This window comes from Phyllobates terribilis, unplaced genomic scaffold, assembly GCF_046119375.1.
Source record: "Phyllobates terribilis strain yellow unplaced genomic scaffold, ASM4611937v1 Scaffold_7__3_contigs__length_470593459, whole genome shotgun sequence".
NCBI classification, from domain to species: Eukaryota; Metazoa; Chordata; class Amphibia; order Anura; family Dendrobatidae; genus Phyllobates; species Phyllobates terribilis.
This window is the reverse complement of record NW_027362767.1, coordinates 392,801,277-392,827,829: the sequence shown is the minus strand read 5'-3', so window position 1 is coordinate 392,827,829 and position 26,553 is coordinate 392,801,277. Positions and strand designations below refer to the sequence as shown.

At 51.2% G+C, this 26,553-nt stretch overlaps 1 pseudogene; it reads left to right on the top strand.

Annotated features, from left to right (window-relative positions):
* The window catches only part of LOC141154966 (cytochrome P450 2G1-like), a 311,891-nt pseudogene that overhangs the window by 260,288 nt on the left and 25,050 nt on the right, over nucleotides 1-26,553 (top strand).

The window sequence follows — 26,553 nt, the reverse complement described above, 5'->3', positions numbered from 1 at the left end:
GCGGTCCCCGAGTCACCGGGACTGTCGTAAAATTTCACATGGAACATGGCTGGGGTTTCATTAAAGATCCTGAGACCATCAGCAACGTGTTCGTGACTTGGAGGGTGTAACGGGTCTGGGAGGCGGAACCTCTGAGCAACTTATACAAGGGGGCAGTCCTTGTAAGGAAGCGGGTGGCGACCAGGGAAGACAGGCAGGCGGTCACAGCAGGTGACCGGGACAGTCTCTGGGTAAACGGGCAGAAGGTCACAGCAAGTGACCGGGACAGTCTCTGAGTAAACGGGCAGGCGGTCACAGCAAGTGACCGGGGCAGTCTCTGGGTAAACGGGCAGGAGGTCACGGCAAGTGACCAGGGCAGTCTCTGGGTAAACGGGCAGGTACGACCTGTGACGGCTGAGCCTCCAGGCAGGCTAGCAGGCAGATGGCAGATGAGTGCTCCCAGGTGAGCAAGCGAGAGTCTCAGGATAAGCAGGTGGTCACAGCATGTGACGGCGGAGCCTCCAGGTAGGCTAACAGGCAGGTAGCAGATGAGCGCTCCCAGGTGAGCGGGCAAGAGTCTCTGGACTGGCAGGTGGTCACAGCACGTGACGGCAGAGCCTCCAGGTAGGCTATCAGGCAGGTAGCAGGTGAGCGCTCCCAGGTGAGCGGTCAAGAGTCTCTGGACTGGCAGGTGGTCACAGGACGTGACGGCGGAGCCTCCAGGTAGGCTAACAGGCAGGTAGCAGATGAGCGCTCCCAGGTGAGCGGGCAAGAGTCTCTGGACTGGCAGGTGGTCACAGCACGTGACGGCGGAGCCTCCAGGTAGGCTATCAGGCAGGTAGCAGGTGAGCGCTCCCAGGTGAGCGGGCAAGCTGGTCCATAGACAGACTGACAAGTGTCGGAAGGCAGACCGTCGGACCTCAAGCTAGCAAGCAGGAAAGCGGATGACAGGCAGGAATCAGGTAGCAAACTGGCAGGAGACTGGCAGGAAACTGGCAGGTAACTGGCAGGTAACTGGCAACGGGACCTGAGGGCTGAAGCAGAGTAGTGAACAGTGCAACAACATTGCTCGGGCACCTCCATTTTGGAGGAGGTGCCTTATATATGGAGGGATCCTCCGGCCATTGGCCGGGGACTCCTTAGGGCGACGCGCGTGGCCCCTTTAAGAGAGGGGGAGCGCGCGCGCGCCCTAAGCACAGTGACCGGGGGAGAGCGGGCGCTGCAAGCAGAGCGGGAGGAAGCCGCCGGGCACGGAGCAGAGAGGTGAGGGGAACAGCGTCCCTGCCTAGCAGGAGGCAGGGACGCCGACGCTACAGAGGGATGTAGAGAGCCACCTGCCAGAAGGTCATCGAGGGCGGGATCTATATCCAGGAGACATGGTGTCCTACACCCGACACCAAGGCGTGAAGGGATGGTACGCCCTCCACGTCCACAGAGTAGTAGAGGAGGAGGAACAGCACTACTCGGACTCTGAGTACCAAGAGGGCCCGGACGGGCCTGAAGATTATGAGGAGCAAGGAGCGGCTGGAGGGTATCGCTACCAGTAAACAGTAGCATACCAGTGTAAATAGTTACCCGTCTGGGTACAAAGGAACTGTTTAGGACTGTTTCCAGAATAAAGTGTGGTCCCCGTTGGGACTGATAAAGGACTGTGTGACTGTTGCCCTATCCCCTAAGTAACCTGGCTGAGGACTGAGAGCAGCCATCCCTCTTCCCTTTAACAGGCTGAGGACTGTGAGCAGCCATTCCCCCTTTTTTCAACCGGCCGAGGACTGGGAACGGCCAATCCCTTGTATATAGTTGCGCTTCCTAAAGCGCCCCCTACTGGTTTTATATAAAAACCACAACGTCTACCTCAAGACAAGTTTACTGGACTGTTGCACTTTAAGAAGAAAGAACATCTGGTCGCAAGTTGCACCGCGGCCAGGATACAAGAATATGCCGTATTTGAAAATGTTTTACATGAGAAAGTTTTATATGCTGCTAGGTGATAATGCAAATGTTTTATATGATGTTTTATACAAAAGAGTTCCGGAAGTACTGAAAATGTTTCTATAATGTCTAGTGAAAAAGAAGAGTGTGTCCCATAAAGGTAATTGAACAATGTCGTCCGTTTCTAAATGTAAAAAGTTTTAAAAAGTTTTGCATGTCCTGTAATCAACTGTTTTTGCTCTTTTCCAGCCCGAGGACGTGCTGTGCTTTACCAGGGGGGAATGTAGCGCCCCGAGGGTTCGGCCGCTACAGGGGTATTGCACCTCAGACCAGAGGTGTGATATTCCACTCCCAGGTAAGGATGGAGTATGGACCAGGGCTCAGTTAGCTGCATACAGCACACACACCCCATTTCCGAGGGACAGCTCAACGGTGCTCCCACTAGACAGAAGTGCAGGCACGACCGACTATGTCCCTGCCTGGAGTGGGGAGGGGGGCGGAACACCCAGTGCTGTAGGGGCAGATATGGGTTGGTTCCTGAGCGTAGGTAGGAACCCATTGGTTGCTGGTCACCTGGGCTCATGGCTAGAGGGAAGTATAAAAGGGAGGAGCCATCTTAGATCTGGGTTCAGTCTGTGAGGAGAGGTTGAGAGGAGAGCTGACAGGGAGCAGCAGCTCAGGCTGAGTGCTGCTCCAGAGGCAGGCCTAGAGAAGAGGCCGGGGCCTGAGAGGAGAAGGAGAAGTGGGCCTGGAGAAGAGGCCAAGGGAAGGAGGAGAAGACAGAACAGGAAAGAAGGAGAAGATAGAGAGAAACAGAAGGGCTCAGGAACAAGAAGGTGGAAGGGACCCTAAGAGCCCACGAGAATCCAGGGTGAAGAATCAGGCAGATTAAGGGTACCGGATCCCAAGTTGGGGGAGGAGAAACAACCCTCAGCCAAAGACCGGAGGTCGTGATCATTTATTGGTGCGACACCTCATCAAACCTGCTAGGAAGGCACCATATAGGACAGCGGAGGACGGGGCCCACGCTTAACCGCACAAGTCCGCGGTAGCTGGACAAAAGTGGGTCACTGGTGAGGCAGGCCAGAGAGAGGACAAAAGGGGGTCTTGAGCCATACTCCTGAGCTGCCTGGGAGTTGACTGAGCCCCTCACCTGGTGGACGCAGCACGGCTCGGGCAGTCATTCCCTGCAGAAGTGACTTGGATATTAACCGTGAGTAAAGACCCTGGACTGTAGTACGTTGTCTGTGTGCTTTTTCGCTCCTCCGGCATTACCGGTACTGGGACTCTCACCACCATCACTCCCACCATCCACTACACTGCCCTGGGGCCGCACTCTTCCCGTGGGGAGTCACACCATCCCAGCTGCGTACATCATCGGCCCCAGCGGTCTGCCCTGCAGCGGCGGTTCCTAATAACCGCAATCCACGGGTGGCGTAGTCGGACATCTCTTAAAACATCTAAAAGACTGCCACTGGTCTGACCACCCTGAGCCGCGGGACCCGGCTGCCACTACTACTCCCAGCGTCTCACTATTGCCCGGTTCCGTGTGCCCCACGGCCCAGGGGGCGAGTCACAAGCACGCCGCCAGGGATGTTACAGTGACGCTACAGCGCAGACAGGTGAGCAGCAGAAGGGTGAGAACTCCGAAAGTGCGCACACACTGCCCACACTTTCAGCAGCAGCTCTAACATATGTGGGTAAATTTTCAGGAAGTAGTTTTCCAGGCAAGGGATGTGCATCATACCGGTTTGGCCCAGAGCTGCTACCAGATTTCGACCATTATCGAACACCACCAGGACGGGCTTGAGGTTCACCAGCAGGAACCATTCATCTGTCTGCTGTTAGATTCTTGTCCACAGCCCCTGTGCAGTGTGGGATTTGTCCCCTAAACAGAGGAGTTTAAGAACAGCCTGCTGTTTTTTCCCCCTCTGCTGAAGTTGGTAGCGCAGGTCTTAATGTGATCGGATGAGGAGGCGGTGGAAGAAGTAGAGTAGGAGGAGGAGGCAACCTGGACAGAGAAACTTCCAGCAATCCTCGGTAGTGGTAGGACATGGGCTAGAACGCCTTCCGCCACTGTCCCAGCCATCATTACATTTACCCAGCGGGCAGTTAGAGAGATGTAACATCCCTAGCCGTGCTTATTGGTCCACTTATCAGTGGTTATGTGGACCTTACCACAGATAGCATTGTGCAGTGCACTCCTTATTTTGTCCACAACATGTGTGTGCAAGGCAGGGATATACCAAAAATGCAAATACATGACTGAAGAGTAGAATTATTTTTTTGGCACACTACTTGTATAGACACAGCGGTGCAGTAAAATGATTTGTTTGGCCTACAAATGGCAAAGAGACAGCTGCAGAGTAGATGCATTTTTTTTGCAACACTACTCATATTGACACAGTGGTACAATAAACATTTTTGTTTGCCCTACAAATAGCAAAGACTCAGCTGCAGAGTAGAATTACTTTTTTGGACCAAAAATGGCAAAGACACAGCTGTGTACTAGAATTATTTTTTGAAATGATAAAAAGAAAAGAGATGCGCTGCAAACCACTCATAAAATACCAAGAGAGTGATTCCTACCTGTCTAAGAGAAAATGGTAGTCCAAATGAAGATATACGCATGCATCTTCCAGGGGTCCTTTGAAGAAGTCACAACTGCAACTAGAGGTGATAGACACGTGCCGGAGTCTGTAGAAGAAGCCGTGAGTGTTGCAGAAAATGGATTCAAACAGCGTATTAACACCGGAGATAGAGGGCTGCAGAGACTCTCAGAGATTCAAGCTTTCAGGTACATGCAGCCATTGCACTAGGTGGATACAGGGATGAAGATCATGGGTGAGAAGAACTGCAGACAGCCTGGTAGGTGTGCAGAGAACACACAGCAGTACTCTCACAGACGGGTTTGCAGAATACACAGAGTGGCTTTTACCACACAAATAGTACATATAGAGGTTGCAGAGTACACAAAGCATTGTGTTTGCAGAGTGCGCTGCATTATTAATAATAATAATAATCTTTATTTATATAGCGGCAACATATTCCACAGCGCTTTACAATTCAGAGGTTCATATACAACAGTCATAAGTAACAGTTAAAGATAATACAATAATTAAAGCAAAAATAATGACGACCCTGCTCGTAAGAGCTTACAATCTACAATGAGGTGGGGGTGACACAAAGTACAGGGGCTTATTTACAATGATGGTCCAGCCATCTTGAGAGGATGAGGGATAGATAAAGGCAGCATGAGCTCATCACCAGACAGTATCTGTAGTGCTTTTGGGTTCGGGGGAGATTCATGTTTGGAGAAGTAAGGGATGGGCTATAAGAATATAAAAGGACTTCGATTAGGGAATGTGATAGGCCGCCCTAAACAGGTGTGTTTTTAGGGAGCGCCTAAAACTGTGTAAGTCGTGGTTCACCCTTGTGGTAGAGCATTCCAAAGAATAGGTGCAGCTCAGGAGAAGTCTTGAAGCCGGGAGTGGGAGGTACGGATTAGTGCGGATGTTAGTCGAAAGTCACTTGTGGAGCGTGGAGAATGGGTAGGCCGATAAACAGAAATGAGGGAAGAGATGTAGGGGGGTGTCACACTGTGGAGAGCTTTGTGGGTATTAAACTGGCGATCCCGAACAGGAAACTGGATATTCAGTAAAATGTCTGTGTCGCACCCCAGGGGTCTGGTTTCCCACAGTAATGTAATGTTATGTCTGAGAGCAGGTGGGAGGTCCTTTGGTCAGGGATCCTGTGCATGCCACACCTCCTGCCCAGTCTTGGGAGGGGAAGACCTTCCCCTATATAAACCCGGGGCTGAAGCAGGGCTAGTCAGTCAAGGAGAGTAGAGACAAGAAACAGTCACAGGAAGAAACAGCAGAAGCTCAGTGGGAGCAATACTACTACAAGTCAGGGGCTGGCAGCTGCAGAGCTCGCCCTGACTGAGAAGCTTTCTTACCGGACCCGGCGTCCGAGGCTGTGGGGACTAACTCTTACCCAGCAGCAGAAGCCGACCGGCAGGGGATTTCAGGTCCTCAGGCCCAGAAACCCGAAGGCACGGTCACACGCGTGGGACCAGCGCCGCCATCGTGGAGCGGAAGCCATTAGAAGGCCCCGAGTCACCGGCCATACGGGTGAGCACCACACGGTACACTCAGGGACGTGGGCTACTTATATCCGCTTCTAGCAAGGTAGCCAGAAGAGTACAGTCAGTTTGGGAGGCCTACAACTCCGCCTGGCCAGGGGAGATCCCATCTGCTCAAGGACTGACCAGGCCCCGTTCGCTAGCAAGTACTCCGGGAGGGTCTATCGTTGTTACCAGTAAAGACCCTGAATTACACCGCACCGTCTCTGAGTGGTTCCTGCTACCCTCATCTTCCACGTCGGCTGCCCTGAGGCCATACCCCTCCCGTTGGGGGTTATACTATCACGCTGCACAATTCTACACCGGCCTCAGCGGTCTGCCCTGCAGCGGCAGCTCCATAGCTGCAAATCAACGGGTGGCGTAGTCGACACTCAAATAACATCTATCAAGACTGCCACACACTGAGTTGACTCCCTGGGCACGGACAGGGTCCCCGCCACTCGGAGACTACAACCCTCATCTGATCCGGTTCCGGGTAAGCCCCCGTGCGCGAGACGCTGCGCGACACAGCAGGCCCAGGGGCGCGTCAACTTTGGCGTAGTCGGCAGGATTTCGTGCCCGCAACCACCTGGTACTGCGTGCCTGAAAAAGAGACTTTTAAAACTTACCATCCGTGAAGTTTTCCCGCCATCGGTGAAGATTCCCGCCATCCGGCGCCATTTTCAGCCTTCTTCCCGCCATCCGTGGAGTTTTCCCGCCGTTGGACGCCATCTTGAGGACGCCGCGCGGGAAGAAGAGGGGCGTGGACTCCGAAAGCGCGCGAGAACTGAAGCCCCGCCTCACGTCCGGACGTTGCGTAAGGTCCTGGAAGGAGCCCAGCAGACGCCGACGTCACCGGAGCGCGACTGAAGGTCCTCAACCCTGACGATCTACTGCGGAGCCGCGGCCTACGGAACAGGATCATCGCAAGGTAGGCCACGGTCCACTAGGGGGGGAGGAAGATGTCGGATGCGGAGGAGAGCTTCATTGCCTCAACCCCCGCCAGCGCCACCGCTGCTGCAGTTATGCCCTTCACCATGCCCTATATCCCGGGAGCAGCTTGGCTACCCCAGTACTCAGGGGAGTCACATACCCTGCATGACTTTAGAGAAAAGCTGGATAGCCTCTTCCAGGTGTACCCCCTCACAGAAGAGCAAAAAGTGAGCATCCTGGTGGCCCAACTAACCGGGGCAGCCAAAAGGGAAGTAAAATCCTGGCCACCTGGGAGGAAGACTGTCGCAGGGATACTAACCCGGCTGAAGGATACCTTTGATACCCGCACCTCAGCCGAGATTAAGCTTAGATTCTACGGGTGCAAGCAGCGAGCGCATGAGAGTATAAGGGACTATGCACTAAACCTACAAGAGGCCCTGAGGGCCATTAAGCAGACCGACCCTGATGGAGTGGGAAACGAGGACAGGCTGTTGACCGAACAATTTATAGAGGGACTATATTGTAATGCCCACCGAACCCAGTTGCGGGCGATGGCCTTACAGGATCCCCATCTGGGCTTTGCACAGTTCAAGGACAGAGCCATCCGGGTGCTCCGAGAACCGGCACCGGGTGGCGTTGTGACCCACAGGCGCCCAGCTAGCACTTACCACCAGGAGGCGGCGCCCTTGTCGGCAGGGCCTGTGGGAGCTGATGCGCAGGCTTTGGACAATGACCCGGCTCCAGACCTACACCATCAGGTCCAAGAGCTAGCTAAGAGCGTTGCTGCGCTAACCCGAACTGTGCAGTCTTTACAGGTTTCCACCCCAGGGAAGATCCAGCTGGCATCCGGACCGGAGGACATCCCGTGGCGTCGACCAAGGAGGACCCCACCGGCCAGAGGAAGACCCAGTGACCGATACAGCGAAGACGGACGACCCATCTGCCGCCGCTGCAATCAACCCGGACATATGGCAAGGTACTGTTCTTTAAACGGGCACAACCTGGGGTAGAGGGCCAACCCCCAGGAAAAAGATCACCAGGCCCATCGAACTGGCGCGACAGATATGTGGGAGGACGTCCAGTCTTGCCTGTGGTACTGGATGGCATTCCCATGAGTGCCCTACTGGACACCGGGTCACAGGTCACCACCATCCCGTACGTGCTCTTTAAGCAGTACTGGAATGACTCGGATATTACCCGCTACCCTGACGACGACTTGAGTATCATCGCCAGCAATGGCCAGCCCGTGCCACAGATCGGATTTAAAGAGGTGACCATCAAAATCGGTAGAGTCGAACTGGCAGCACAGGGACTGATCATTGTAGATATTGACAAACATGAGAGTCACCCAAAAATAACTCTAGGAACTAATGTAATTGAAAATTGTCTTGCAGAGGTGATTTTCCTTTTACAGCAGGTTGCCAAGAACGCCAGCTCCGGCGAGCAGCGGGTGCTCCAGAAAGAGATCCGGGCGCTGATGCGACGGCAACAGGTGGAACTCTCCGGCGGTGAGATTGGTAGCGTAAGAATGTGTGACCCTTTTCCTATTGCCATGCCCCCAAAAAGTGAAATGATGATTTGGTGCCGGGCAGCTATTGGTCTGAGAGGTAGAGATTACCAGGCAATGGTAGAACCAGTTTACTCAGACAATAGGCCCACCATCTTGACAGCACGGGGGGTGGTTAATGTACGCCATGGGAGGGTGCCCGTTCGCATAATCAATATCGGGAAGAGGGAAGTGTACCTGCCCCGGTATGCCACGCTAGCCAAATTATATACCATTAACCAAAATGCTATACAATCTGTGGAACCCTTGCCTCCATCTCACCCGGAGGAAGGTAACGGCTCTAAGAAAACAAAGGAGGACTGGTGTCAGCAACTACATTTGGGTACTGACTCCACTCCCTCACATCAGAAACAGGGAGTCTATCGGGTGGTTCAAGAGTACGAGAGAGTGTTTAGTAAACACCCGTTAGACTTCGGGCGAGTCAAGGGGGTAGAACACCACATCCCCACGGGAGACCATCCTCCCATAAAAGAGAGGTATCGACCCGTACCCCCTGCACACTACCAACACGCCAAGGGGATGCTTAGAGACATGAAGGAGGCTGGGGTGATCAGGGATAGCTGTAGCCCCTGGGCAGCTCCACTAGTCTTAGTCAGAAAAAAAGACAACACCATGAGGATGTGTGTAGATTACCGGAAAATCAACCGTATCACACACAAGGATGCGTACCCCTTACCAAGGATAGAGGAGTCATTGGCTGCTTTAAGATCTGCTAACTTCTTCTCTACCTTGGATCTCACTAGCGGGTACTGGCAGGTTCCTGTAGCAGAGGCGGACCGGGAGAAGACCGCATTCACCACCCCGATGGGACTTAGCGAGTTCACCTGCATGCCGTTCGGACTCTGCAACGCACCAGGAACCTTCCAACGACTAATGGAGTGTTGTCTGGGCCACAGAAACTTCGAGATGGTCCTGTTGTACCTGGACGATGTCATCGTATATTCCAAGACGTATGAGGACCACCTGAAACACCTGGCGGAAGTGTTCGAAGCTCTGGCGAGTTACGGCCTAAAGGTGAAACCCTCCAAGTGTCACCTCCTGAAACCAAAGGTGCAGTACCTGGGACACGTGGTGAGCGCTGACGGAGTGGCTCCCGACCCTGATAAGATCACCGCAATTAAGGAATGGCCAAGCCCCTCCAGCGTAAAAGAAGTGCGGCAGTTCCTCGGGTTGGTAGGCTACTACCGAAGGTTTATTCCCGGTTTCACCAAAAAGGCAGCACCTATGCAGGACCTCCTGATAGGCCAGTCCCGGAAGGCCAAGAACCAGAAGCCGCCCTTCAAATGGGAGGAGCTGGAAGACGAGTCCTTCCGCCAGCTGAAGATGGCCCTCACGGGGGATGAAATCCCGGATTATAGCCAGCCCTTTATCCTCTACACCGACGCCAGTAACATCGGGCTAGGAGCCGTACTGTCCCAGATCCAGCAGGGGAAGGAACGAGTAATCGCCTACGCCAGCCGAAAGCTGCGACCCACCGAAAGGAATCCCGAGAATTACAGCTCATTTAAGCTAGAGTTCCTGGCCGTAGTATGGGCAGTCACCGAGCGCTTTAAGCATTACCTCGCTTCTTCCCGGTTCACCGTGTACACGGATAACAACCCGTTGACACACCTGGACACGGCAAGACTCGGTGCCCTGGAGCAGAGGTGGATGGCCCGTCTGTCCAACTACGAGTTCACAATCAAATACCGGGCCGGACGCTCCAATACCAACGCGGACGCCCTGTCCAGGATGCCCAACCTGCCGGACGAAGGAGAAGATCCGGAGGGACTGGAAGAAGTTGAACTCCCTGCGTACCACCATCATGGGACTATCCAGTACTCCCACCGGGTAAGGAGTAAGCAGGCTGCTACGTTGAACCCCTTACCTCACTACAACTGGGCGGAAACGCAAGACAGCGACCCTGCCGTCCGACTGGTGAAGGAGATGCTGACTCGCCCGGAGGCTTGCCTTGAACCAGACGCTCCGGAGGAAGCCAAACAACTATGGGCAGAGAGGAGTCGACTGTTCCTTTACAAGGGGAAGTTGTGCCGCAGAATGGTTAACTCCCGGACGCATGAACTACTCTGGCAAGTAGTGGTGCCACGAAGAGACGCAGCCATGGTGATGGAGGCATACCACGACGAAGCTGGACACTTCGGGTGGAAGAAGCTGAAGTTCCTGCTGCGCGAGCGATTCCACTGGGTAGGCATGAGGGGAACCATTGAGAAGTGGTGCAGAGACTGTGGCCCGTGCAACCTAAGAAGGAAGGATCGTGCCAGCCAGAAGACTCCCCTGCAGTCCATCGTCACCCGGCAGCCGTTGGAACTGGTAGCCTTGGATCATGTAAAACTGACCCCAAGCAGAAGTGGCTACGTCTACGCACTAACCATCGTGGATCACTACTCCCGGTTCTTGGTTGTCGTCCCCGTCAAGGACTTAACAGCTCGAACAGCAGCGAGAGCCTTCCAGCAGCATTTCTGCCGTCCACACGGGTACCCGGACCAAGTGTTGACAGACCAGGGACCTGCCTTTGAAGCGGAGGTCTTCCAAGAATTCTGCACTCTGTATGGCTGCCGGAAGATAAGAACGACACCCTATCATCCGCAAACTAATGGACTTTGTGAGAAAATGAACCAGGTGGTAATGGATCTTCTGAAAACGTTGCCCCTGGAAGAACGCAGTCTGTGGCCTGAGAAGCTGCCCGATCTGGTGGACCTATACAACCACATCCCGGTAGGTTCCACCAACTGTACCCCGGCTTACCTAATGAGGGCAAGACCTGGTAAGTTACCTGTTGACCTGGAAATGGGAGTCCTGACACCCGAGGACACTTCACCAGAAGCAGACTGGGACACAGAGAGGCAGCAGCAGTACCGGAGAGTACAGGAGAGCGTGGAGCGAAGTCTCTGTCAGGCTAGGGAAAGACAAGAGAAAACTTACAACCAGTATGCTCCCGCTGTTCCCCTGGTACCCGGAGAGCAGGTCTTGAAGAGGAAGAGACGGCTCCACAAGTTGGACGACCAGTGGGAGAAGGACCCGTACACCGTACTGCCCTCAAGCCACGAGAACCCGAAGGTTTGTACCATCAGTAAAGACGGAGGGGAAACTACAGCCATTGTATCCCGGGACCACCTGAAGAAGTGTCCCGAACAACTGAGGAACCCTGAAGAGGAACAAGAAGACCATCGACCCGTAGAGGAAAGGGAAGATATGGTTAGTACTGTGCTCGGGGACTTCCCTCGGTCTTGGACTCAAGTCAATGGTGCAGTTGTGGTACCCGTACTCACCTTCCTCCAACCAGCATCCCAAGCACCTACGGAGCAACAGGTAGAGCTGGAAGAACAGCCGGTCCAGGAGGCAGAAGACCCCACACCCGCAGACCAGGAGGATCAACCCTCTGCTTGCAGTGAGCCTGCCATATCCCTAGTGAGCCAAAGAGCCGGTAGACAGCTGCCCAGTTTACCCTTGACAGCTCCTACACCCTGTAGTTCAGGGCTAGACAGTCAGCTCCGTAGGTCCACTAGGGCCACTAGAGGCCAGTTACCCGCACGTTGGAGGATTTGAAGTGTATAAATTGTTTTATTTATGTTTACCTGTGTATTGTTGCTTGTGTATAATTTTGTGTTTCTAGTTATTTGTAGGAGTCCTTGGTGGATTTACCGGGAATCCTTTGTACATAGTTGGAGCGTAACCCAGGACGGACTAAAGACTGTTAAGGACTCGGGGCAGGACAAACCCCTACCTGGTTACGTCTCCCTGTTTTGGTGAAATGGACACCTTGCTTTTCTTCAAAGACTACACCCGGTTACTGACATGCCGTGACCACCTTTATGTGTTTCTTCTTATTGTACTATTATTGTTGTTATATCTTGTATGTTTTTCTAAAATATGTTTAGTCCCGGAGTACTAAATTTCACTAGGGGGGAATGTGGCACCCCAGGGGTCTGGTTTCCCACAGTAATGTAATGTTATGTCTGAGAGCAGGTGGGAGGTCCTTTGGTCAGGGATCCTGTGCATGCCACACCTCCTGCCCAGTCTTGGGAGGGGAAGACCTTCCCCTATATAAACCCGGGGCTGAAGCAGGGTTAGTCAGTCAAGGAGAGTAGAGACAAGAAACAGTCACAGGAAGAAACAGCAGAAGCTCAGTGGGAGCAATACTACTACAAGTCAGGGGCTGGCAGCTGCAGAGCTCGCCCTGACTGAGAAGCTTTCTTACCGGACCCGGCGTCCGAGGCTGTGGGGACTAACTCTTACCCAGCAGCAGAAGCCGACCGGCAGGGGATTTCAGGTCCTCAGGCCCAGAAACCCGAAGGCACGGTCACACGCGTGGGACCAGCGCCGCCATCGTGGAGCGGAAGCCATTAGAAGGCCCCGAGTCACCGGCCATACGGGTGAGCACCACACGGTACACTCAGGGACGTGGGCTACTTATATCCGCTTCTAGCAAGGTAGCCAGAAGAGTACAGTCAGTTTGGGAGGCCTACAACTCCGCCTGGCCAGGGGAGATCCCATCTGCTCAAGGACTGACCAGGCCCCGTTCGCTAGCAAGTACTCCGGGAGGGTCTATCGTTGTTACCAGTAAAGACCCTGAATTACACCGCACCGTCTCTGAGTGGTTCCTGCTACCCTCATCTTCCACGTCGGCTGCCCTGAGGCCATACCCCTCCCGTTGGGGGTTATACTATCACGCTGCACAATTCTACACCGGCCTCAGCGGTCTGCCCTGCAGCGGCAGCTCCATAGCTGCAAATCAACGGGTGGTGTAGTCGACACTCAAATAACATCTATCAAGACTGCCACACACTGAGTTGACTCCCTGGGCACGGACCGGGTCCCCGCCACTCGGAGACTACAACCCTCATCTGATCCGGTTCCGGGTAAGCCCCCGTGCGCGAGACGCTGCGCGACACAGCAGGCCCAGGGGCGCGTCATCTGTGTTTGGGGCTCGTTACTGGACACTAGGTGTTTGGTACGAATCCTGAACTTTCAGGTTCGCTCATTCCTACTCATTATATAAAATCATACATTCAGTAGAGTAACTGTGTAGTTATTTTGGCACTTGCAACATCTGTAACTGAATACCTCAAAATAAATCTCTAATTTCAGCTAAAATCCACAAGGAGATTGATCAAGTGATTGGACAAGACCGGCCTCCAAATTACGAAGATAGACTTGAGATGCATTATATTCAGGCTGTTATGCAGGAGATCCATCGGTCCAGTGATGTTATCCCTCTGAATCTACCCCATTTGGTAACCAGAGATGTCCTTATTCAAGGATATCAGATCCCCAAGGTATGGACTTATATATCAATCATTTATTTATACATTATCTGTTATATTGGTCAAACCAGGCGAACCGCCATGGGGACTAAGAGTACCAAAGGAATAATAAAGTACAAAGTACATATATTGTAGACACGGTATAGACAAAAATGTTATGATTTTTTTGTCCCCCGGACGCCAAGCCTGTTGAGAACCAAAAAGATAAAACTACTTTTCTCTGCAATCAGACCTCTGCTATGGGCCATACAGGTATGTATAGATTTACTTTTCTATAACCTGTATGCCCATAGTAGCGGTCTGATTTTGCCCAGGGAGTGACAGATCCCCTTTAAGGTTTTTTGACCCGAAATGCGTAGATGTATAAATTTATATGATTAAAGGCTAAATTTTAATTACTTTCCTTTGGCCCTGGAGAATATTCCCTTTTGGAATTTTGAGAGCTATTTGACTTGGAAGCCAGACCAGTGCATACTCCGTGCACCACACCCAGACCACAGATTGTCTATCTGGAAGTTCCTGGGATGTTTATCTCTAACAGGGCAGCACGGTGGCTCAGTGGTTAGCACTGTTGCCTTGCAGCGCTGGAGTCCTGGGTTCTGATTCCACCAAGGACAACATTAGCAAGGAGTTTGTATGTTCTCCCCGTATTTGCGTGGGTTTCCTCCGTTTACTCCGGTTTCCTCCCACACTCCAAAGACATACTGATAGGGATTTAGATTGTGAGCCCCAATGGGGACAGTGCCCATAATGTAAAGTGCTGTGGAATTAATTGCGCTATATAAGTGAGTAAAATAAATTAATAAATAACACAGGGGTAGTGAGCTGAATTGACACTTTTTGCATTATTTTTAAGGGCACAGAAATTTACCCTTTACTCTGCACTGTTCATCGTGACCCCAAAAAGTTTTCTTCTCCATGGAAGTTTGATCCGAACCACTTCTTAGATGAGAGTGGCAAGTTCAAGAAGAATGAAGCAGTGATGCCTTTTTCAGTAGGTAGGAACCTGAAAGTCATGCATCGATACAGCAATCATAGAGGTGGAGAACTAGACTGTCATGGAGTCAAGAATTAAGTTACATTTTCTAAATGGAAACAAATGTTAATAATTATTGACTGCAAGCAGTGATCATGAGTAGTGATGAGCGAACATGCTCGCCACTGCTAGGTACTCGCTCGAGCATCTCATTGCTCGAGATGCTAGGCGCTCTGCGACCATTTCCTGGTTGCTCGGGCAGGAGCTCGGGTCCCCTTCCTGCATGTTTGGCGCTCTTTAGAGAGCCAAAGAACATGCACAGATTGCCTGCCACACACTGTAATGCCGAAGCCATGTTGGTTGTGGCATTACAGTGATTGGCTTGCCCCACAGCGTCATCAGGTCTATATAAGACCTGGCGCCGCCGTGCTCATCACAGTCACTCTGGAATCAGACAGTGTAGGGAGAGGTGCTACTGAGCTAGGGAGAGATTTGCTTGTTTATTAGTTAGTGTAGGTATACCACAACATCTATATATATCCATTTGAACTAACAGTCCTTCTGAGGACTAATCCAGCTGCATATTTTCAGTGGTGAAGGTGACAGCAGTAGTTATGCAGGCAGTGTATGTGGCAGACTGCAGTGCACATAGCAAGAGGGTCCATTGAATGTCCTTAGTCTAGGCATTCCACAACATTTATATACACACGTGGTCAAAATTGTTGGTACCCCTCGCTTAATGAAAGAAAAACCCACAATGGTCACAGAAATAACTTGAAACTGACAAAAGTAATAATAAATTAATAATCTATGAAAATGAACAAATGAAAGTCAGACATTGCTTTTCAACCCAGTTTCCATAGTATCTTAAAAAAAATTAAACTCATGAAATATGCCTGGACAGAAATGATGGTACCCTTAACTTAATATTTTGTTGAAACAAGAGGGGATTGTAGGGAGAGAAAATAGGAAGCGCAGGCTTCTAAGTGTAGTAGTTAGATTCCAAGGGTATATACTCAGTATAAATCCACTCACCTATTTGGTATCTTGAGGTAAAGCATGTAAATCCAATCAGTGGATCACTCCATTCCTCTTTCCATTCTGTTTGCTGCAGAAATCTGGGAGCTGATGAGAGCACTGGACAGAGCTTTCATAGGCAATACCACTTTGTAAATGTTTTTTCCCAGCGATATGCGCTCCTGAAGGATGATGATGGAACTTGATATTCGGATTCAAAGAATTTTTATTTCAAACTAAAATACAACCGGTTTCGGTTGTATTTTAGTTTGAAATAAAAATTCTTTGAATCCGAATATCAAGTTCCATCATCATCCTTCAGGAGCGCATATCGCTGGGAAAAAACATTTACAAAGTTAATATTCTGTTGAACAGCCTTTTGAGGCAATCACTGCAATCAAACAATTCCTGTAACTGTCAATGAGACTTGTGCACCTCTCGACAGGTATTTTGACCCACTCCTCATGAGCAAACAGTTGTCTCGTGTTTGAAGGTTGCCTTTTCCAGACAGCATGTTTTAGCTTTTTCCAAAGATGCACAATAGGATTTAGGTCAGGGCTCATCGAAGGCCACTTCAGAATAGTCCAATGTTTTCCTCTTAGCCATTCTTGGGTGTTTTTAGCTGTGTGTTTTGGGTCATTATCCTGTTGCAAGACCCATGACCTACGACTGAGATAAAGCTTTCTGACACTGGGCAGCACATTTCTCTCTAGAATCCCTACACAGATTCAAGACACCCTGTGCCAGATGCAGCAAAGCAGCCCCAAAACATAACAGAAACTCCTCCATGTTTCACAGTAGGGACAGTGTTCTTTTCATGATATGCTTTATTTTTCCGTCTGTGAACATAGAGCTGATGTGCCTTGCCAAAAACTTCCATTTTTGTCTCATCTGTCCATAGGAGATTTTCCCAGAAGCTTTGTGGTTTGTCAACATGTAGTTTGGCAAATTCCAGTCTGGCTTTTTTATGATTTTTTTCAACAATGGTGTTCTCAATGGTTGTCTCCCATGAAGTCCACTTTGGATCAAACATGACGGATGGTGCGATCTGACACTGATGTTCCTTGAGCTTGAAGTTCACCTTTAATCTCTTTAGAAGTTTTCCTGGGCTCTTTTGTTACCATTTGTATTATACGCTCTTTGATTTGTAATCAATTTTCCTCCTGCGGCCACGTCCAGGTAGGTTGGCTACAGTCCCATGGATCTTAAATTTCTGAATAATATGTGCAACAGTAGTCACAGGAACATCAAGCTGCTTGGAGATTGTCTTATAACCTTTACCTTTAACATGCTTGTCTATAATTTTCTTTCTAATCTCCTGAGACAACTCTTTCCTTTCCGTTCTCTGGTCCATGTTGCTCTGTTGGAGTAGAGAACACCGTTTTTCTGCTCCATTTACTTGTTGCCACAGCAGAATACAGCCAGATTCTTTCCAAATTATAGCGATAAAAATCCAGAAAGTTGTAGTGCACGTGAAAAATATTGGCCTCCATTTAAATTTTGTTGCAGTGTGTCATTGAAGTTATTGACACCAGGTCGCTGTGAAAAATAGTAACCTACACGCCAGCTATTTAAAACTGTGGTTTTCCGTCACATGTATGACATATAAGTTCCTGATTTTGTCCATTTGCTCTTGGCCTCCTCCTTCTCCGCATTCTCATCCTCCACCACCATATCACCACCATATGTACCATATCTACGTCTCTTGCAAGGGGTTTTGGATTTCCTCCAAATTTTTGGCAGCCATTGCTTCACTGCACAGGCAAACACAATGGGAGAACCACTTCCTAAAAATTGGAACATTGTTTCAGGAGGCTCTCAGACCTCTACGTCTCTTGCAAGGGGCATTGAAGTGCCTCCAAATTTTTGGCAGCCCTTGCAGTCACTGCATATGCAATAACAGTACAGGAGACCCACTTGTTAATAATGGGAACAACAAAGCATAGCTGGCTGATGGCTCTCTAATAGTGTTGAGCGAGCACTAAAATGCTCGGGTGCTCGAAGCTCGGGCCTAGCTCGCCGTGATACTCGGGTGCTCGACCCGAGCAACGAGCCCAATGTTAGTCTATGGGAGACCCGACCCGAGCAACGAGCCCAATGTTAGTCTATGGGAGACCCGAGCATTTTTGCGGAGGCACCCCCGGCAGTCTTTTAATAGCCTAACAAGTGCCCAAAACGATAGTGACAGTGCTCAAAAGACATGGGGACAGCATGGGGATCGCCCCAGGAAGCAGTTCTGACCCCCAGGTCACTGCTGTCAAAAAACGTGGTCAGAGGTATTAAGCCACTTTTACGGGCTCACAATAAAACATTCAAAAACTAAACTGAAACTGCTTTCCTGTGAAATATGTTAAGGAAGTTCCTTTCCAGGGTAAAGACTTGTGTATAAGGTAAAATAAATAACCCCCCAAAAAAATACTCCTCCACACCTTGGGCTATGTTCACAAGTAGCATTTTTTATGCGTTTTTGCACTTTTGTATTGCTTTCAACCGTGACAAATGCATTCACCGGGAAATGTCATTTTAACATTTTACAATCTTATCTGGCCATGTGCTGTGTGACACATGCATACAGTGCTGAAAAGACATGGGAACAGCATGGGGAAGACCACTGGAAGCATCTCTGACACCGAGGTCACTGCCTAAAAGTGTGCCCATCAGAAGTCAACCTTGCCGCATCAGAAGATACAGACTTGCAACTATCCCCGTGCTAGTTCTTGTCCCAGGGCAGTGTTCAATTGTACCTCCCCCATTCCTTGCAATGCAAGCGCAAATATGCAGCCAACCACCCACCCACCCCCAGGCTGCAATACCATACTGTTTGCTTGCACTTGAAATTGGGCCTTTTAGGCATGTGGAGGCGGAATCTGGCCACCACGTCATGGCTGCGTTGGCGGCCTGGTACCCATAATCAGTCCCCAGCCGCCCGGCGGCCGGGTGTCCACACTCGGTCCCCAGCCGCCTGGGGGCAGCCGGGTGTCCATACTCGGTCCCCAGCCGCCCCTATTTCTCCTGTCAACTTCCCCCCACACACCTTTCTTAGCCCGGCCTGCTTTAGGGCAGCATTGGACGAGCCCACCAGAGAACCAGACTCCTCCGGTGGGACCTGGCTTCTCCATCAAGGGAGTTGAGAGTGCCAAGGTGAGGACCAGGATGATGATGATAGAAGTTAGCATCGGCTTTGTTTTCTTGGAATGCAAGCGTAAGTGTGCAGCCTGCCACCCACCCACCCCCAGGCTGCAATACCATACTGCTTGCACGTGAAATTGGGCCTTTTAGGCATGTGGAGGCGGAATCTGGCCACTACGTCATGGCTGCTTTGGCTTCCTGGAACCCATACTCAGTCCCCAGCAGCCCGGTGGCCGGGTGTCCATACTCGGTCCCCAGCCACCCCGCGGCCGGGTGTCCACACACGGTCTCCAGCTGCCTGGGGGCGGCCGGTTGTCCATAAAAGGTCCCCAGCCACCCCTATTTCTCCTGTCAACTTCCCCCCACACACTTTTATTAGCCCGGCCTGATTTAGGGCAGTATTGGACGAGCCCACCAGAGAACCAGACTCCTCCGGTGGGCCATGGCTTCTCCATCAGGGGAGTTGAGAGTGCCAAGGTGGGGAGCATGATGATGATGATAGAAGTTAGCATCTGCTTGGTTTTCTTTTAATGCAAGCGTAAGTGTGCAGCCTGCCACCCACCCACCCCCAGGCTGCAATGCCATACTGCTAGCTTGCACTTGAAATGGGGCCTTTTAGTTTGGAGGAGGCCGAAGCTGGCCACTATCTCATGGCTGCTTCGGCAGCGAGGTATCCATACTCAGTCCCCAGCTGCCCCTATTTGTCCTGGTGTGCCTTATACATAAGATTAAGCGTGCATACCAAAACATTACCTGAACCCTCACCAGTGCATTTAGTGGGAAGGATAGCCTATTCCTCTGTAGTGTGTGCATGCCAAACCCCTGTTCATGGTACATGCGAAGATGCCTCCCACCCTGCACCTGTCGTTGCAGACTTGCAACTATCCCCGTTCAAGTCCTTGTCCCAGGGCATTGTTCATTTGTACCTCCAGGCAATGCAAGCACAAGTATGCAGCCTGCCACCCACTCACCTTCAGGCTGCAATACCATACTGCTTGCCAGCACTTGAAATTGGGCCTTTTAGGCATGTGGAGGCGAAATCTGGCCACCATGTCATGGCTGCGTTGGCTGCCTGGTATCCATACTCAGTCCCCAGCCGCCCGGCGGACGGGTATCCACACTCGGTCCCCAGCCACCAGGGGGTGGCCGGGTGTTCATACTCGGTCCCCAGCCGCCTGGGGGCGGCCGGGTGTCCATAAACGGTCCCCAGCCACCCCTATTTCTCCTGTCAACACCCCCCCCCACACTTTTATTAGCCCGGCCTGCTTTAGGGCAGCATTGGACGAGCCCACCAGAGAACCAGACTCCTCCGGTGTGCCCTGGCTTCTGCATCAGGGGAGTTGAGAGTGACAAGGTGAGGAGCATGATGATGATGATAGAAGTTAGCATCTACTTTGTTTTCTTGGAATGCAAGCGCATGTATGTGGTAGTGGCTAGGCCTGAGGTGGTCAGCGTTTTGGCGCATATCCTACCTCCTCCAAGGATTGCTGGATGTTTTCCTGCTACTATCCCAGTTCTATGACTCCCGTTAAAACAAAGCTTCAGGTGATAAATGATGGATGAGGTAGTGGCAAAGGAGAAAGAGCAGGAGGAACAGGGACCATTCACATCAATATCAGGCCAGTCAACCACATATGTCTTGTAGGATATGTTTCTGTACCAAAAGGAGCGGTTTGGCTACACAGTTATAGGGCATACAGTGAGTGCAATGCCTACCAAAAATTTTGAGGCACTCCAATGCCCCATGGAAATGACATGGAGGTCAGAGGGCTTTAACTTAACCGTTTTTTACATTTATAGCAACTGGGTCTCCTGTACACTGTTAGCCTAAGCAGTGAATGGAAGGCTTTCCAAAAATTATGAGGAACTGTAATAACCCCTTGAAACAGATGTGGATTACAGCATACTAAAATCCTTCTACCCATTATTGGGGAGTGGGTCTCCCTTAGTTTTCGCCTTTGCATTGAAAAGCAAATGCTGACTAAAATTAGGAGGAAATGCAATGACCGTTGGAAGAGTCGTGGAGGTTAGAGGTAATAAAAAACAACATTTCAATGCCCCTTGGAAGAGCTGTGGAGTTCAGAGTGGCTTAAGAAGACACTTTTAAATGCCCCTTTGAAGAGACGTGGAGTTTCCAGTAGCTTAACAAGACGCTTTTAATGCCCCTCAGAAGAGTCGTGGAGGTCCCAGTAGCTTAACAAGATGCTTTTAATGCCCTTTGGAAAAGTGGTGGAGGTCGCAGTAGCTTAACAAGATGGTTTGAATGCCCCTTGGAAGAGACGTGGAGGTCCCAGTAGCTTAACAAGACGGTTTTAATGCCCCTCGGAAAAGTGTTGGAGGTCGCAGTAGCTTAACAAGACGGTTTTAATGCCCCTTACGAGAGCCATACAGTACAGCATCTTAAAAAACATTATTCCCATTATTGGGGAGTGTGTCTCCCATAGTCTTTGCTGATGCCTTCCAAGCAAAAGCTGCCAAGAATTAGGACAGAGGAACTTGCAATGCCCCTTACAAGAGCCATACAGTACAGCATATTACAAACATTATTCCCATTATTGGGGAGTGTGTCTCCCATAGACTTTGCTTATGCCTTCCAAGCAAAAGCTGCCAAAAATTAGGACAGAGGAACTTGCAATGCCCCTTACAACAGCCATGCAGTACAGCAGATTACAAACATTATTCCCATTATTGGGGAGTGTGTCTCCCATAGTATTTGCTTATGCCTTCCAAGCAAAAGCTGCCAAAAATTAGGATGGAGAAACTTGCAATGCCCCTTACAAGAGCCATGCAGTACAGCATATTACAAACATTATTCCCATTATTGGGGAGTGGTTCTCCCATAGTATTTGCTTATGCCTTCCAAGCAAAAGCTGTCAAAAATTAGGACGGAGGAACTTGCAATGCCCCTTACAAGAGCCATACAGTACAGCATATTACAAACATTATTCCTTTTATTGGGGAGTGTGTCTCCCATAGTCTTTGCTTATGCCTTCCAAGCAAAAGCTGCCCAAAATTAGGACGGAGGAACTTGCAATGCCCCTTACAAGAGCCATGCAGTACAGCATATTTGTAACATACCTGGTGGCGTCCTTGCATAGTGGTCCATCTCCCACTGTGCAAGAGCGCGCACTTGATCTCCAGTCCAGTCTGCTAGCCTGGCTTCCCTCCATGCTGTTAACTTGCCTCTGTTTCTGCTGCTTAAGGGCGGCGCCCGATCACTTCCTGTTTCTTGTACCTGCTGCGGGAACACCCCTTGTGCATCCTCAGCCTATTGCTGTCTGTCACCTGGTATTTTACCCAGCTCCTCCCAGGAAACCCTGCCTTAGCATTGGGTTCTGTCAGTTGGCTTCTGGTCACTGATATGCCAGGTCCCATTTATGTTTCCTGTCTTCAGTATCAGTTCCCGTGTCTGAACTGTGTCCTGTCTGTATTATCTTCTAGCCTGTTGTCTTCTGCCTATCCTGGAGGCTGTATTTCCAGGCCTGTGTGAACACGCTCTTAGCCTGTTCTTTCCGCCTTCTAGGGGCCGCATACCTAGACCCGTTCCTGTATCTTCCTGTTCCTGTCTGAACACGCTCCTAGCCTGTTCGTTCCGCCTTCTAGGGGCCGCATACCTAGACCCGCTCCTGTATCTTGCTGCTGTGTCTGTTCTTGTCTGAATACTCTCCTAGCCTGTTTCCTGTTTTTCTCTATGTCCGTACCTTCACTTTTTCTGCAGAGTCTGAACTCGTACCTAACTCCTGCTCGTTGTCACTGTACTTCCGTTTGTGAGTTTGTGGTCCACTCGCTACTTCACTGCAAGTACCCTGTGGGTATCTGGTTCTGCCTTTCCCTTCCAGTCTGTTCCGTGTGAACAAAGCCCTGTCCCCCCTGCTTTACCCTTTGCTCACTGCTCTGGCAGTCTCGCTCCGCTCTGTCCCTTTGCTCGCTGCTCCGGCAGTCTCGCTCCGCTCTGTCCCTTTGCTCGCTGCTTCGGCAGTCTCGCTCCGCTCTGACCCTTTGCTTGCTGCTCCAGCAGTCTCACTCTGCTCTGACCCTTTGCTCACTGCTCCTGCAGTCTCGCTCTGCTCTGACCCTTTGCTCGCTGCTCCGGCAGTCTCGCTCTGCTCTGACCCTTTGCTCGCTGCTCCGGCAGTCTCGCTCTGCTCTGACCCTTTGCTCACTGCTCCGGCAGTCTCGCTTTGCTCTGACCCTTTGCTCGCTGCTCCGGCAGTCTCGCTCTGCTCTGACCCTTTGCTCGCTGCTCCGGCAGTCTAGCTCTGCTCTGACCCTTTGCTCGCTCCTCCGGCAGTCTCGCTCTACTCTGACCCTTTGCTCGCTGCTCCGACAGTCTCGTTCTGCTCTGACCCTTTGCTCGCTGCTCCAGCAGTCTCGCTCTGCTCTGACCCTTTGCTCGCTGCTCCAGCAGTCTCGCTCTGCTCTGACCCTTTGCTCGCTGCTCCGGCAGTCTCGCTCTGCTCCGACCCTTTGCTCGCTGCTCCGGCAGTCTCGCTCTGCTCCGACCCTTTGCTCGCTGCTCCGGCAGTCTCGCTCTGCTCCGACCCTTTGCTCGCTGCTCCGGCAGTCTCGCTCTGCTCCGACCCTTTGCTCGCTGCTTCGGCAGTCTCGTCCTGCTCCTCTCTCGCTCACCGCTCCAAGTGGCCTTGTCCTGCTCTTCTCTCGCTCACCGCTCCAGGCGGTCTCGTCTTGTTCAGCTCTTGCTCACCCCTCTGAGCGGCCTCACTCTGCTGTTTGTCCACCGCTTCTGCTGTTCTGTTCCTGAGTCCCAGTCTGTACTGGGTCCTATCCACTCGGTGCTCCAACCTGTCGTACCTGCCAGTACCTCCCTGCCTGCATACCAGTCGTGCTTACCAGCATCCACCTGTCTGTATTCCAGCCGTGTCTGCCTATACTCACCAGTTGGTGTGCCAGCCTAACCTGCCTGTTCCTGTATTCCCCTGTTTGGGTCAACAGCCGTGTCCGGGGTCTGACCTGGAGTAGTACCTGGTCCCTCTGCCCGGTTCCTCCCTGGTGCACTGGCGTCGTATGCCGTCGTGCGACCTTGGTCGGATCGGGCAGATACTTAGTTACGCCCCTCCAGGCAGTCTCCGGTTCATGGCACAGTGGAATCACTGCATACACACGCACACGCCACTCAGCCCGGGCGTGTGCATTACAATATTACAAACATTATTCCCATTATTGGGGAGTGTGTTTTCCATAGAATTTGCTTATGCCTTCCAAGCAAAAGCTGCCAAAAAATAGGAGGAAATGCAATGCCCGTTCGAAGAGTCATGCAGGTTAGAGTTAATTAAAAACAACATTGCAATGCCCCTTGGAAGAGCTGTGGAGTTCAGAGTGGTTTAACAAGACGCATTTAATGCCCCTTGGAAAAGTGGTGGAGGTCGCAGTAGCTTAACAATACCTTTTGAATTCCCCTTGGAAGAGACGTGGAGGTCCCAGTAGCTTAACAAGACGATTTTAATGCCCCTCGGAAAAGTGGTGGAGGTCACAGTAGCTTAACAAGATGCTTTTAATGCCCCTCGGACAGGTGGTGGAGGTCGCAGTAGCTTAACAAGACGCTTTTAATGCCCCTTCCAAGAGCCATACAGTACAGCATCTTAAAAATATTGTTCCCTTTATTGTGGAGGGGGTCTTTCACAGTCTTTGCTTATGCCTTCCAAGCAAAAGCTGACAAAAATAAGGACGGAGGAACTTTCAATAATGGCAACACGGACCACGGTCACCCTGGTGGTATAGTGGTGGTGGAGGCTGAGGATAAAGTGAAGAACATAAAACAGCTGAAATGAGGAAGCGTATACCCATGTGTGGGTGTGAAGCGGTGCATGTGAATACACCTCCCGAAATAACACAGTGGATTTGACTTTATGTTACTCTGCTGTCATTTGGTGGTGATGAGAAGTCTGGCCCAATCCAGCCCTTGTTCATTTTGATAAGGGTCAACTTGTCAGCATTGTCAGTTGACAGGCGAGTGTGCTTATCAGTTATAATTCCCCCAGTGGCACTAAAAACACGCTCCGATAACACGCTAGCGGCAGGGCAGGCCTGGACCTCCAAGGCGTACAGAGCGAGTTCATTCCCAGTGTCCAGCTTGGATACCCAATAATTAAAAGGCACAGAGGAATCAAGGAGGACGCTGGTACGGTCGGCAAGGTACTCCCTCACCATCTTTTGAAACTTTCCACTCCTTGTGAGAGTACCCCGCGCCTCAGGGTCTGTCCGAAGGGAGGGTCTGAGAAAACTGTCCCAGAACGTTGACAGTGTTCCCCTGCCTCTGCTGGAATGGAGTTGCCTCTCTCACTTGTACGCCTTGGTTGGTCAACGAACTGTGACCTCTGCCGCTAGCGTGTTCAGATGTGAATTTTTTTAACAGTTCTACAGCAAGGGCCTTCTGGTACTGCCCCATTTTTGTAGACCTCTCCACCTCAGGAATAACAGAGTGAAAGTTCTCCTTGTAGCGGGGGTTTAAAAGTGTCACCAACCAGTAATGACTGTCACCCAACATTTTGACAATGCGAGGGTCACGGTTAAGGCAGCGTAACATAAAGTCAGCCATGCGTGCCAGACTGGTAACGGGCAAGACTTCTGTGTCCTCACCAAGATGATGACTGACCATGCTCTCCTCCTCCTCCTCCTCCTCCCCCCTGTCCTCAGGCCACCCATGCTGAAACGACGGTATGACAGTTGTACAGGTACTACCGTCTACAGCGCATGATAGCAGCTCCTGTTCTTCCTCCTCCTCCTCCTCCTCCTCCTCTCCCTCATTGTCCCCCAATGCACGTTGGGATGAGATGAGGCTGGGCTGTGTGTATTCGACCGCTACGGCTTCTTGATCCATCTCATCATACTCTGGCTGCAATGCCTCCTCTTTAATTCTCTGCAGAAAGCATTGCAGAAGACAGAGAAGTGGAATTCTGACGCTAATGATGGCGTCATCGCCACTCACCATCTTGGTGGACTCCTCAAAGATTGTCAACATGGTACATATGTCAGACATCCAGGTCCACTCCTGAGGTCTTATGTGTGGAGCCTGACCTGAATATCGACGGCCTTTTGGCAGCTAGTACTCCACAACTGCTCTCTTCTGCTCACAAATCCTTTGCTACATGTGGAGGGTAGAGTTCCAATGTGTGGGGACATCACATACCAGTCGGTGTGACGGAAGCTGTAAACGTTGCTGCAACACAGCATGGGCGGCGGAATCTGTAGCCAACATGCGAAAATGAGCTGACAGGTGGCGTACCTTGACGAGCAGATCTGGCAACTCGGGGTACGATTTAAGAAACCGCTGAACCACGAGGTTAAGCACATGAGCCAGGCATGGTACGTGTGTGATCTCGCCTCGCCTCTGAGCCGCCACCAGGTTATGGCCATTGTCACACACGACCATGCCTGGATGTAGGTTCAGCAGTCTCAGCCACAGATCTGCCTGCTCTTTCACAGCTGTCCACAACTTACAAGCAGTGTGAGGTTTCTCACCTAAGCTTATGAGTTTCAGCACAGCCTGTTGCCGCTTGGCTGAGGCAGTACTGCAGTTCTTCCAGCTTGTAACTGATGTGTTGATATCTGAGATGGAGGCTGAATATGAGGAGGAGGAGGAGGATGATGCGCAGGAGCTGTACACTGCGGGGGC